The sequence below is a fragment of the Hyperolius riggenbachi genome, chromosome 2, assembly GCF_040937935.1.
Source record: "Hyperolius riggenbachi isolate aHypRig1 chromosome 2, aHypRig1.pri, whole genome shotgun sequence".
NCBI lineage: Eukaryota > Metazoa > Chordata > Amphibia > Anura > Hyperoliidae > Hyperolius > Hyperolius riggenbachi.
In genome coordinates this window covers 18,941,351-18,955,350 of record NC_090647.1, presented here as the reverse complement: position 1 = coordinate 18,955,350, position 14,000 = coordinate 18,941,351, and the positions used below count along the sequence as shown (strand labels likewise).

Below are 14,000 nucleotides of genomic sequence, written 5' to 3'. Positions count from 1 at the left end.
CTAGCACTGCTCTGATCTGGACGACAATAATCATCCTGACGGGATTAAGTGGTTAAAGGAAATCTGAGCTGAAAATAAAATGATGAGATAAAAAATCTTCTATATCCTCCTACACCTAAATAGGACTTTCCTATACTTCTACAATCTTATTTTGTGTATAAAAGCTGGAAAAGTCAGTTTATTGTGTTAAACATCTCTGCTGCCTTTTTGCTCTATTCCCTGATATCAGAAGTACTTCTCTGTGAGGCAAACATTTTATGAACTGTAATTAGTTATCAGTAGGGATGATTAAAGTTATGCAAATTATTCTGTGCTTATGCAAATTGTATGCAAATATATGCAGCTTTAAAAATGGACCAATCAATTTAAACTTGGGCTTAAATTGAATGGTCTATTTTCAAACTGCATACATTTGCATAAACATTTGCTTAAATTTGCATCAACTCAGAAGAATTTTCATCTTATTGCTCATCCCAAGAGTCTAAATTCTTAAAGAGAACCCGAGGTGGGTTTGAAGAATATTATCTGCATACAGAGGCTGGATCTGCCTATACAGCCCAGTCTCTGTTGCTATCCCAAACGCCCCTAAGGTCCCCCTGCACTCTGCAATCCCTCATAAATCACAGCCATGCTGCTGACAAACAGCTTGTCAGAGCTGGCTGTGTTTATCTCTATAGTGTCAGTCTGCTGCTCTCCCCGCCTCCTGCAGAACTCCAGTCCCCGCCTGCATCCCTTCCCTCCCTGCTGATTGGAGGGAAGGGACGGGGGCAGGGACCGGAGCTATGCAGGAGGCGGGGGAGCAGCTGAGACTGACATTACAGATGTAAACAGAGCCTCACAGCACGGCTGCGATTCATGAGGGATTGCAGAGTGCAGGGGGACCTTAGTGGGGTTTGGGATAGCAACAGAGGCTGGGCTGTATAGGCAGATCCAGCCTCTGTATGCAGATAACATTCTTTAAACACACCTCGGGTTCTCTTTAAAGTATACCTGAAGTGACATGTAATGGATAAAACTGCTTATTTTTTTTATTTTTTTCCTTTACAATTTTACTTTATAAATTATCAAGACAATGTTTGCCTTTGTAAAATCTTTCCTCTCCCTTATTTATTCTTTACTCTAAAATGTATCACAGACAGCAACATCTTTAGCAATAGCAGGTGATCTTTGCAGAATGTTTGCTTCTTCGAATTTCGAGGTCAGTGCAAAATACACCTGGTGTCCCAGAATGCTCTGAGAGGAGAATTTTGGGTACTTATCCGTTAGCCGGGTGTAGCCGGGTGCATCCGGCAGGTGGCGCTAATTACTATTCCCCCTCCAGGCCGACATGGATAGTAGGGAAAGATGTAACTCTGGTGGAGTTTTGTCGCCACCTGCCGGATGCGCCCGGCTAATGGATAAGTACCGAATTTTGCATAGCTAAACAATTATTTTATTTATTTATTTTAAGTATTTATAAAGTGCTCTCCTTATCAGCCGCTCGATTCCCCGATAATGTCAGCAGGCGGTTATAGAGAGGGGAATCTATCCGGCGAGCCATCGGACCTGTCGGATATTATCAATCGAGCCATCAGCGGCTCGGTGATAAGGAAAAGAAACTCCGTGTATGCCCAGCATTAGAGGAGCTCACAATCGAATCCCTACCATAGTCCTATGTCTATGTATGTATTGTGTGGTGTACATATCATAGTCTAGGGCCAATTTAGGGGGAAGCCAATTAACTTATCTGTATGTTTTTGGGATGTGGGAGGAAACCGGAGTGCCCAGAGGAAACGGGAGGGAACTGGAGTTCCCGGGGACCCATCGCTGCAAGAGAGCGCTAACCACTACGCCACCGTGCTGCCCATCAGTGGGAGGGCGTGACTACATACAATATACAGCAATATACTGATATAGGAAGTAGTGTTGAGCTGAAATTTTCGTAATTTCGCATTTCCTTAATTATGGGGGCAAATTTTGCCATTACGACACGAATTTGCAATTTCGTAATTGCCATGCAAACTTTAATTTGGAATTCCGTAAGCGAAATTTTGGTTTTGTAAATATTGGTTTTCGCATTTTGGCGTGAATTTGCGTTTAATGCGAAATTTTGTAATTTTGTGTTTTCTATAGAAATAGTTATTTTAATTACGAAAATGGACATAATTTCATTTCTATTAGTAATTATGCACATTTAGGTAATGACTAAACTCAGGAAAGTCATTCATTGATTGCAATTACTGATTGCAATTACTGCAAAGTCCCTGCACATGCTGTTGCTTTAAATGTATCAGGAGAAATGTATCTGCAGCCACTTCTTAAGGCCACATACACACACCAGACCATAGTCTTTTGAAAATGAAAGATCACAGACTAATTTTACCCCCTTCCATGTAGTATGAGAGCCATACTCTACACCAGGGGTGCCCATTAGGTAGATCGCGATCTACCGGTAGATCACGATGGCCTTCATAGTAGATCCTGACCCCACTACTTTTTCCATTCTGTACATGGAAGGGTGCTCCTAAAATTGTACATAGGTAGATCACTTTGACTTGCTAATTTTTAAAAGTAGCTCACAAGCCAAAAAAGTGTGGGCACCTCTGCTCTACACAGTCTATTCTATGGAGCTGAACTCCCCATCAGACAGAAATCTTTGTAAGATGCTGCACACAAAGATGCTGTACAGACACAAAAGATCAGTATCTGCAAAAGATCTGTTCCTGCAAAAGATCCATTCCTGCAAATTGCATTCATAGTCTAGGATATCTGCAGATCATCATACACACCTTGTTTAACTGACATTCATCAGATCCACCAGGATGGATTTTCAGATCTGCAGATGATTGTCTGATCTGCAGATGATTGTCAGTTAAACAAGGTGTGTATGATGATCTGCAGATATCCTAGACTATGGCCACATACAGACATCAGACCATAGTCTTTGGAAAATGAAAGATCACAGACCAATCTTACCACCCTTCATGTAGTATGAGAGTCATACTCTACACAGTCTTTTCTATGGAGCTGAACTCCATATCAGAAAAAAATCATTACAAGATGCTGCACACACAGATGCTGTACAGACACAAAAGATCAGTATCTGCAAAAGATCTGTTCCTGCCAAAAATCCATTCCTGCAAATTGCAATGATAGTCTATGAGATCTGCAGATCATCATACACACATGATTTAACTGACATTCATCTGCAGATCAGATCCACCAGGATGGATTTTCAGATCTGCAGATCTGCAGATGAATGTCAGTTAAATCATGTGTGTATGATGATCTGCAGATCTCATAGACTATCATTGCAATTTGCAGGAATGGATTTTTGGCAGGAACAGATCTTTTGCAGATACTGATCTGTTGCATGTGTACAGCATCTGTGTGTGCAGCATCTTGCAAAGATTTCTGTCTGATGGGGAGTTCAGCTCCATAGAATAGACTGTGTAGGGTATGGCTCTCATACTACATGAAGGGTGGTAAGATTGGTCTGTGATCTTTCATTTTCAAAAGACTATGGTCTGATGTGTGTATGTGGCCTAAGACAGGTGCTCTTTGCCATGGTGCACTTAGCGATCATGTTGAGACACTTGGTTTTGGCCTTGCAATATCTGATAATGCAAAGGTACCTGCAAGTGCTGTCGCTTTAAATGTACCAGGAGGCTCTGGACTGGAACACAATTTTGAGAATGGACGAATTTCCGCGTTAAACATGAAATTCTGATTTGTTTGTTATGTTAACGATTGTAATTACAAAATTTCCCAGAAACGCATAATTTCGCATAATTTTGCATAATTTTGTAAAATTCACAAAATTTTGATTACGGACGTAACTGTAATTCCACAAATTAGGCAAAATTTTGCGTAATCGTAATTAGGTCATTACGCTTATCACTAATAGGAAGTGTTTCTGAAGCTGAAACCAAGAACATGAGTGTTAGGGCTGAGCCACACTGCTGGTGAGCGCTTTGCAATCCATCCGCGCGGCGTTTGCTTTTTTAAAAACGCACTGCCATTGACTTGCATCAGAATTTTGGAAAAAACTGCAGCAAAATTGCAGCAATTCTGAGAAATCGCGGCAAACAATCCTTGCTGTGATTTTGCTGCAGTTTTGCCGCGATTCTAATGCAAGTCAAGGGGAGTGCGTTTTTCAAGATGCAAATGCAACTTGGAGAAATCGCAAAGCGCTCAGCACTATGTTCAACCCTAAAAGTGGGTATCCTGGATAAATTAGTGCATTCTACTATATGTCGTTACAGATCCTCTTAAAAGGACAACTGCAGTGAGAGTAATATGGAGGCTGCCATATTTATTTCCTTTTAAACAATACCAGTTACCTGGCAGCCCTGCTGATCTATTTGGCTGCAGTAGTGTCTGAATCACACCAGAAACAAGCATGCAGCTAATCTTGTCAGATATGGCAATAATGTCAGAAACACCTGATCTGCTGCATGCTTTTTCAGGGGCTATGGCTAAAAGTATTAGAGGCAGAGGATCAGCAGGACAGCCAGGCAACTGGTATTGATTATAAGGAAATAAATATGGCAGCCTCCATATGCCATCCACTTCAGCTGTCCTTTAAAGTACACCTGAACTGAGAGTGCCATATGTATTTATTATTTCAGTACTGGCATCCTGCTGATCATTCTGGTATCAGTAGTGTCTGAATCACACACCTGAAACAAGCATGCAGCAAATCCAATCAAACTCCAGGGAGAGCATCTGATCTGCATGCTTGTTCGGGGTTTATTTCTAAAAGTATTGTTATGCCTGATGCACACCATACAGTTTCCTGTCAGACTGCTGGTTGAATTGATAATTTCTGACAGGTCTGATTTTTTTTTCCCCGATCATTGTTCTGATTGAATTAGTGTAGAAGTGGTCTCTACACAGGTCCGATGTGATTGTAAATCAGATCGGACCTGTCGGAAAATGATCAATTCGACCCATTGATCTGATGGGAAATTGTATGGTGTGTACAACGTATTAAGACCCATCTACACGATACAATTTTCCATCAGATCGACCGGCGATCTGATAAGCAATCACATCATGTGTAGATGTCCAAATTGTTTCCGATCTATTTTGCCATCGATTTTGTGTTGATAAGTTCCCAAAATCGATTGCAAAATCGATCAGAATCCGATCTGACCGGTCAAAAATTATGTAATAGAACCGTTGATCTGACAGAAAATTGTACTGTGTAGGTGGGGCTTTAGAGACAGAGGCTCAACCGGACAGCCAGGCAATCTGCATTGTTTAAAGGACAACTGAAGTATATGGAGCCTGCCATATTTATTTCTTCTTAAACAATACCAGTTGCCTGGCAGCCCTGCTGGTCTATTTGGCTGCAGTAGTGTCTGAATGACACCAGAAACAAGCATGATCTGTCAGATATGACAATAATGTCAGAGCACCTGATCTGCTGCATGCTTGTTCAGGGTCTATGGCTGAAAGTATTAGAGGCAGAGGATCAGCAGGATAGCCAGGCAACTAGTAATGCTTAAAAGACAATAAATATGTCAGCCTCCATCTCCCTCTCACTTGAGGTTTGCTGTTATAGCAGACTTGGAGCTTTCTTCCAGGCTAGAATGAGCGAGTGATAGGTGAGGCTGAGTACCGGTCTTTTGTTTTTGGCAGAGGTGGGAATTAACCCCTCTGGCCTCTCCTCTCAGCTGTACAGATAGAGTTTCCTGCAATTACCCCGCACAATACACAAGCTATGCCCTCCGCACGGCTAGCGAGCAATCCTAATTATTACTTACGTTATCTGATCTCCTCCATTATCGGCTGTCCTCCTTCGGTGCGGGATCCCGCCAGAATGTGGTTTGGATTTCCCTCCTCGGCTGGCACACCCAGCACCGGACCAGTCTGACAAGTCCTGACGGCAGCGATCACGGCCAAGTGACAGGTGTGAGATGCAGCTTCCTGTAAGTAAGACAGAAAATAGTCATCCCCAGACACCTTATTCCACAGAGGAAGCTCTCCGCTCACAACCCTGGCAACAACATGCACAAACAGCCTGCTGGGAGCTGCCCGATATACTCCAAGCTCTTCTATGTTTTCTGCGGGAGAGAGGAGCCACTTATAACTGGAGATATTCTTCCACAAATGCTGCTTGCCTGGCTGTTGTCTTATTTATTTATTTATTGTATTTATAAAGCGCCAACATATTACGCAGCGCTGGACATTAGTTTAGGTTACAGACAATATTTAGGGGTGACAACAGCAATATGACAATACAGGAATACAAGAAAACCAGATCACACAGCACAGTATGAGTACTAGGTAATACTTAGTCAGTCACTGGATGGAGCATGGAGATTAGGCCAGTTAGGTTCACTCAGATGCATAGCATGGGTGCACAGTAATGGAGGTGCATGAACAGGTAGGACACAAAAGGAGGAGGACCCTGCCCAAAGGCTTACAATCTAGAGGGAGAGGTAGGGACACAAAAGGTAGGGGACCAGAGTTCAGCTGTGGGTTTAGAGTACAGTGAGGGGTGGTAGGCCAGAGTGAAAAGGTGAGTTTTGAGGGCTTTCTTGAAGATGTTGAAGGAGGGGGGTGCCCTAGTGGGTGGAGGTAGGGAGTTCCATAGTGTTGGAGCTGCTCTTGAGAAGTCCTGGAGGCGTGCATGGGACTGGGTGATGCGGGGGGAGGTCAGGCGACGTTCATTCGAAGAGCGGAGTGAGCGGCTAGGTGTGTACCTCTGAGTAAGATCAGAAATGTAGGTTGGGCAGGTTTTGTGGACAGATTTGTAGGTCAGACACAGTGTCTTGAATCTGATTCTGGACTGGATAGGAAGCCAGTGGAGTGATTCACGGAGGGGATCCGCTGTGGTGGAGCAATGGGAGCAGTGGATAATTCTGGCTGCCGCATTCATGATGGATTGCAGCGGGGAAATTCGGGTTATAGGGAGACCAGACAGAAGGTCATTGCACTAGTCAAGGCGGGAAATTATGAGGGCGTGGTTGAGGAGTTTGGTGATGGCATATACTGCTTGCCTGGCTTTTGTCTTCTACATATGCTGCTTGCCTGGCTGCTGTCTTGTACATATGCTGCTTACCTGGCTGTTATCTTCTACATACGATATGCTGCTTGCCTGGCTATTATCGTCTACATACTATATGCTGCTTGCCTGGCTTTTGTCTTCTACATATGCTGCTTGCCTGGCTGCTGTCTTGTACATATGCTGCTTACCTGGCTCACTGGCTGTTGCCTTAAGGATACTTGCACACCAAGACGTTGCGTTAGGTGCCACGTTAAGGTCGCATAACGTGCACCTAACACAACGTATGGTGCTGCAAGAGCCGACGGTAGAGTGAGCCGCGTTAGGCGGCTCTATTCCGATAAAGTCTTCCAGAGTGGCGCTGATTGGCCGGCGGGACCACGTGATGCGGAGCGAGACACTCCGCATCACGTGGTCCCGCCGGCCAATCAGCGGCCGCCAGTGCAGTGAATATTAAGTAGCCATGTGCGCGGCTACTGTAGCTGGCTCTCCCCGCCTCCTCTCCGCTCCTACTGCGCATGTGTAAACAGTCTAACGCGGCTATAGCCGCTCTAACGCCGTAGCATGCTGCACTTTCCGGACAACGTGCAGCGTTACATGTAACGCAACGTGGGCTGTGTGAACAGCCCACTTGTGTTACATTGCTGTGCGTTGGGGGAGCGTTACAGGCGCACTAACGTGCGCCTGTAACGTCTTGGTGTGTAAGCAGCCTAAAGGCAACCTCTTCCTGGTGCCTAACCCTAATCTCTCCCATAAAGGCAACCTCTTCCTGGTGCCTAACCCTAATCTCTCCCATAAAGGCAACCTCTTCCTGGTGCCTAACCCTAATCTCTCCCATAAAGGAAACCTCTTCCTGGTGCCTAACCCTAATCTCTCCCATAAAGGAAACCTCTTCCTGGTGCCTAACCCTAATCTCTCCCATAAAGGCAACCTCTTCCTGGTGCCTAACCCTAATCTCTCCCATAAAGGCAACCTCTTCCTGGTGCCTAACCCTAATCTCTCCCATAAAGGCAACCTCTTCCTGGTGCCTAACCCTAATCTCTCCCATAAAGGCAACCTCTTCCTGGTGCCTAACCCTAATCTCTCCCATAAAGGCAACCTCTTCCTGGTGCCTAACCCTAATCTCTCCCATAAAGGAAACCTCTTCCTGGTGCCTAACCCTAATCTCTCCCATAAAGGACACCTCTTCCTGGTGCCTAACCCTAACCTCTCCCATAAAGGAAACCTCTTCCTGGTGCCTAACCCTAATCTCTCCCATAAAGGCAACCTCTTCCTGGTGCCTAACCCTAATCTCTCCCATAAAGGCAACCTCTTCCTGGTGCCTAACCCTAATCTCTCCCATAAAGGCAACCTCTTCCTGGTGCCTAACCCTAATCTCTCCCATAAAGGCAACCTCTTCCTGGTGCCTAACCCTAATCTCTCCCATAAAGGAAACCTCTTCCTGGTGCCTAACCCTAATCTCTCCCATAAAGGAAACCTCTTCCTGGTGCCTAACCCTAACCTCTCCCATAAAGGAAACCTCTTCCTGGTGCCTAACCCTAACCTCTCCCATGAAGGCAACCTCTTCCTGGTGCCTAACCCTAACCTCTCCCATGAAGGCAACCTCTTCCTGGTGCCTAACCCTAACCTCTCCCATGAAGGCAACCTCTTCCTGGTGCCTAACCCCAACCTCTCCCATGAAGGCAACCTCTTCCTGGTGCCTAACCCTAACCTCTCCCATGAAGGCAACCTCTTCCTGGTGCCTAACCCCAACCTCTACCATAAAGGCAACCCAGTCTAAAGAAAGAAAAAAAGAGGAAATCTCTAAGAACAGCACCTCTTTTTTATCTTTCTTTAGACTCGCTGACTTTTATCACTTCTGTTTGTTGCTGCTCTTCGGCAGAGAGATAAGTTGCTTATTGTGTGTGTTTACCTGTAGTGACAAATGCTGCCAGAAGCTCAATAGATCTGAACACTGAGGAAGTCTATACATTTCATAGGAGGTAATACTGCATGACATCATGTCAGACTGAGCCTACAGAATCATATATAAGTCTGTATGTGATTCAAAACTTCTTATTGTACGGTTCTGATCCAGTTCTGTATAATGCCTGAAGAAGAAATGTAAGGTTTCGAAAGCTTGCAATAAACCGTGTACAGCTAGTCATTAAAGGTGTCACCGGAATCCACGTTTGTTGGTTTGATGTCTGCATTTCTGCTCCTCGTCTAACACCGGACCACACATCACTAAATACAGCTCTGTAACACTGCAGCGAGGTTTTGGGGCTCCATATCAATAGAGTGCTTGGGGCCCCATGTAAAACTTGTACCGGAGCCCCAAGCAAAATGGGGCAATCTTACAGGCAAGGTGTGCCTGTACTGCAGCAGGGCTGTCGTGGTTTTTAACATTTGAAACGTTCTTTGTCAAGTGCAGTGCATATCCGTTGTGCCGGGCCCAGCTGCAATATTATTCCACAGTCTGAGTTTATTATACAAAGGGCTTAATTCACTAAGTTTAGTTAGTTTGAACAGTGCGGGTTACAATCCTCAGCGCACACTACGGGCTGCGTAGCGTGTTCTTCTAACATACGCGCTCCCTTGTATTTAGTGCCCGCTCCTTTACTCTTGCCCTGAGCCCTGTCCTGTCCTGTAGCTGTTTTGGACGTGATCCCCACACTTTGATTGGCCCGATAGGCTGCCAGTCACTTGACAGGCAGCCCATTGGGCCAATCAAAGTGCAGGCTTAGTTAATCAAGCCCAAAAGACCTCAACTGCATCTGGCAGCTATTGCACAACTACTAATTCACTAACCTTCCAGTAGCACCCAGGCTGAATCCATTAAAAGCTAATAGTGTGATTTGTTTTTTTGGTTAATGTTGGTTCCAGGTTTTTTGTAGATCAGTTATGATATCCCTCTGCAGAATCTCTGGGTTTACTAGAGATGCTTTAGTGAAGTAGACACTATTTTCTGTAAAGTATGATGATAGATAAAGATTCTGATCCAGAAAAAAAGCTCATTTTTTTGTTGTATTTTACATATTTTTATATCTTAGGTTTGAGTTTTTGTGATAACCCAAGGAAGCACTGTGGGAAAGCCAATGGAGGGAAATACATTTACAAGAATGAGACCAACCTGATATTTGTGCCGGATTCGGAGACATCTTTAAGCTGAGTTATGACTTTGATGTCGATACTGCAGTAGAATCCCAGTTAGCCAGAATTCAAGCAATCGGCCCTCTCAAGCAACCATCGCTCTCAAGCAACCAGCCCTCTCAAGCAACCAGCCCTCTCAAGCAACCAGCCCTCTCAAGCAACCGGCCCTCTCAAAGCAACCAGCCCTCTCAAGCAACCAGCCCTCTCAAGCAACCGGCCCTCTCAAGCAACCGGCCCTCTCAATCAACCGGCGCTCTCAAGCAATCGGCCATCTCAATCAAATGGCCCTCTCAATCGACCAGCACTCAGTCAACCGGCCCTCTCAAGCAACCGGCCCTCTCAAGCAAAGGAGAGGGGAGGCTTGTGCTGCAACTGCTGGGCATTAAGGCTTCCCAAGGCTCCCTATGAACGCTGACATCTCTCCGCCACTCTATCAGTAAATTGGGGGTGGAGTCTGAGTGGTGAATTGGTCACCGCAATGGCCAGAATGCAATTTGCATTTACGATGGTGAAGATGGGTAATTTGGATGCCGATGTTTGGCTATTGTATTGCGGAACCCCATCTAATGGTGGTGACTGCGGTGCTTCTGCAATGGGTGCTCGGCTATAGTGTAGCTGAGTGCCGCTTGTCTCTGGTGGTTTGGGTACAGGAAAGGTTAGTTGGGAATGGGACCCCAGGATTTGGCTTTAGAGGCCACCCAGGGTTAGGTAGTAGCACTGGGGGGGGGGGGGGGGGGTTATGGTGAGCTTTGGGGGTTTGGCTACAGCTGGGGCTCCAAGAGTTTGGTAGTAGTGGTAGTGGCAGTGGGGGAGGGGTTAGTGTTAGACATAGGTGGGGAAGGTAAGTGTTAGGGGTGGGGGGGGGGGTGGGGGAGGGTTAGTGTTAGGAGTAGGTGGGGAAGTTTTGTGGTATTGGTAGGGGGTTAGTGTTAGGAGTAGTGTGGGGGAGAGGTTAGTGTTAAGAATAGGTGGGGGAGGTTAATGTTAAAAGGTGGTGTCAGGGCCGGTTTAACCCCCAATGGGGCCCGGGGCAAAGGTAACCCGGAGCACCATCCCACAACAATTTGAATCCAGCTGGCAACCCCCCGACCTCCCCTTTAACATCCCCCACTATCGAGAGAGCAGCACATCCCAGCATTCGCATACCACCTGTCCCGGCTGCTGTGTTGCTGCTGCTTACCCATGTTCATCGCACTTCCTGTGTTATCCGGCGCATGTTACACATGACATGATGCGCCAGGTCACATGACACAGGAAGTACGATGAAGACAGGCAAGCAGCAGCAACACAGCAGCCGGGACAGGTGATATGCGAATGCTGTGATCGTGCTGCTGCCTCGATAGCAGTGATAGTAGACTTAGTGCGGACAATTAGTGGGGAGGTCGGATCGGAGGTCCGGCAGCGTGCGTGTAGGGGGGTGGCGGCGGCACAACTCCAGAAGCACTGGGATGTTAAGGTGGAGGTTGGGGGCCCCAGTAGCGCTCCGGGCCCTGGGGCAGTTGCCCCCCTTGCCTTAATGGAAGCACCGACCCTGGTTAGTGTTAGTAACTGTGTACTGCTTGCTTTTCCCTGCCGGTAGCAGTATTGGCATGGACTGCCAGGAACTTTCGTTGTACCACCAGCAGAGGGCTCAATGGACTTTCGAGCAGCTCCGCATTTCTACTATCCACCAGCAGGTGGCCTGTTACTGCCATTGCAAAGACTTGCAGTTCGCTGTCTGGCCTCTAGATGGCTTTATGGGAATTCTCATTGAGACTGCTCACCACCAGATGCATCCTGCATTAATCACATGGCCTATTTGAAGGGGAACTGAAGAGAGAGGTATATGGAGGCTGCCATATTTATTTCATTTTAAGCAATACCAGTTGCCCTGCAGTCCTGCTGATCCTCTGCCTCTAATACTATTACCCATAGCCCCTGAACAAGCATGCAGCAGATCAGGTGTTTCAGACTTTAAAGTCAGATCTGATAAGACTACCTGCATGCTTGTTTCTGGTGTTATTCAGATACTACTGCAGAGAAATAGACCAGCAGGGCTGCCAGGCAACTGGTATTGATTAAAAGGAAATAAATATGGCAGCCTCCGTACACCTCTTACTTCAGTTCCCCTTTAAAGGAAACCTAAACTGAGAAGGATGTGGATTTTTCCTTTTAAAATAATACCAGTTGCCTGACTCTCCTGCTGATCCTGTGTCTCTAATACTTTTAGCCACAGCCCCTCAACAAGCATGCAGATCAGGTGCTCTGACTGAAGTCAGACTGGATTAGCTGCATGCTTGTTTCAGGTGTGTGATTCAGCCACTACTGCAGCCAAAGAGATCAGCAGGACTGCCAGGTAACTGGTATTGTTTAAAAGGAAACATCCATATCCCTCTCAGTTTAGGTTCCCTTTAAAGAGACTCAGAGACAAAACTATTACTAGATTTATACATACCTTGGGCTTCCTCCAGCCCCATCCGCATGGATCGATCCCACGCCACCGTCCTTCACTGCCTCTATCTCCGGTACCGGGTCCCGTCACTTCAGCCAGTCAGTGCGCTCCCTCCGTACTGCGCATGCATAAAGCAGGCACCAGAGAGACGGAGGGAGTCCCTGCGGATGTGTACAACTGGCCGTGTCCAGCGGAAGTGATGGGACTTGGTAGCGGCGATAGAGGCGGCGGAGGACGGCGGCGTGGGAGCGATCCATGCTGATGGGGCTGGAGGAAGCCCCAGGTATGTAGAAATCTATTCATAGTTTTTGTCTCTGAGTCCCTTTAAGAACTACCAGTTCGTTCTGATTGCCAGAACTTTGCGGTCTTTTGCAAATCTGGTAAAGGGGGAAGAGGCGCCCAGAGCAGATAAAATACGTTAAAAACAAATAAAATGAAAAAAGTGAGGTGGCTTACCTCAATGAAGACAAATTCACATATTAATAGAATTTTATTGCCCTGTTTCGTGGGTGCATAGCCCCTTCCTCAGGCCAAATAGCAGTGCCTAATAGTGCTTGTAGCCACAAATAAGGCGCCTCTCAATCTTTGCAGATCTGAGCTGTACCTGTACCTTGAATCCCGATTGCTTGCCTGCTTGACTTCCTGGTATTGACCTCTGCTTTGTACAACTACCCATTGCCTGCTGATTTGTGTCCTGTGCCTGAGTGTATATATTCTCTTGTTGTATATCATTCTTATCTTATCTTAGCACCATTAACTGTACCTGATGATTGAGGAGATGGTTGATCGGATGGGAGATTGTACCGATAATGGGTACTTTTAGGTGTCGGTAGGGAACGGTTAATGTGTGCTCTATGGGTTAGGGAAGCTTAAAATAATTGAAATTCTATCAGGTGCCTCTATTAAATGTACACCTCCACCATCTCTCCGGGATCAGCGAGTGCTGCAATAAGCAGAATATTTTTATTTTGTGTTGCCGCCTGTCTGCTGTGCCGAGCGTGCACCATCTGCAACTGCCCACTGCAGGGCTGGATTTGTACTCTTCACCACCCTAGGCCACTGTCACCAGCCGCCCCCCTTCAGTATAGGTAGCGAGATGACCTCTCCCCCTTCCCTCTGGTGTAGGTAGCTAGATGACTCCTCCCCCTTTACCTCCAGTATATGTAGCCAGATGACTCCTCCCCCCTTTCCCTCCAGTATAGGTACCCAGATGACTCCCTTAATCCCTCCTTTTCCCACCCCCTGCACCTTTCAGTGTAGGTAGCCAGCTCACCTTCACACCGCAGCAGCCACATACCTCCCAACTTTTTGAGATGAGAAAGAGGGACACTTAAGCCACACCCCGGCCACACCCTTAATCACACCCCCGTCACACCCCTAGTCACGCATATGATAAAGATTTCATAAGAAAAATGTGGTTTTATAATTCAAACCACACTGGTC

The 14,000-nt window shown here is 46.3% G+C and overlaps 1 protein-coding gene across 2 annotated transcripts in view; it reads right to left on the bottom strand.

The window, feature by feature from the left end:
- The window catches only part of LOC137545368 (dentin matrix acidic phosphoprotein 1-like), a 55,108-nt gene that overhangs the window by 22,506 nt on the left and 18,602 nt on the right, over nt 1-14,000 (bottom strand). For both annotated transcript variants that reach the window (XM_068266522.1, XM_068266523.1), the window contains exon 2: nt 5,751-5,913. The gene's annotated coding sequence lies outside the window, so the exon portion shown is untranslated. The remainder of the gene's footprint in view (nt 1-5,750; nt 5,914-14,000) is intronic.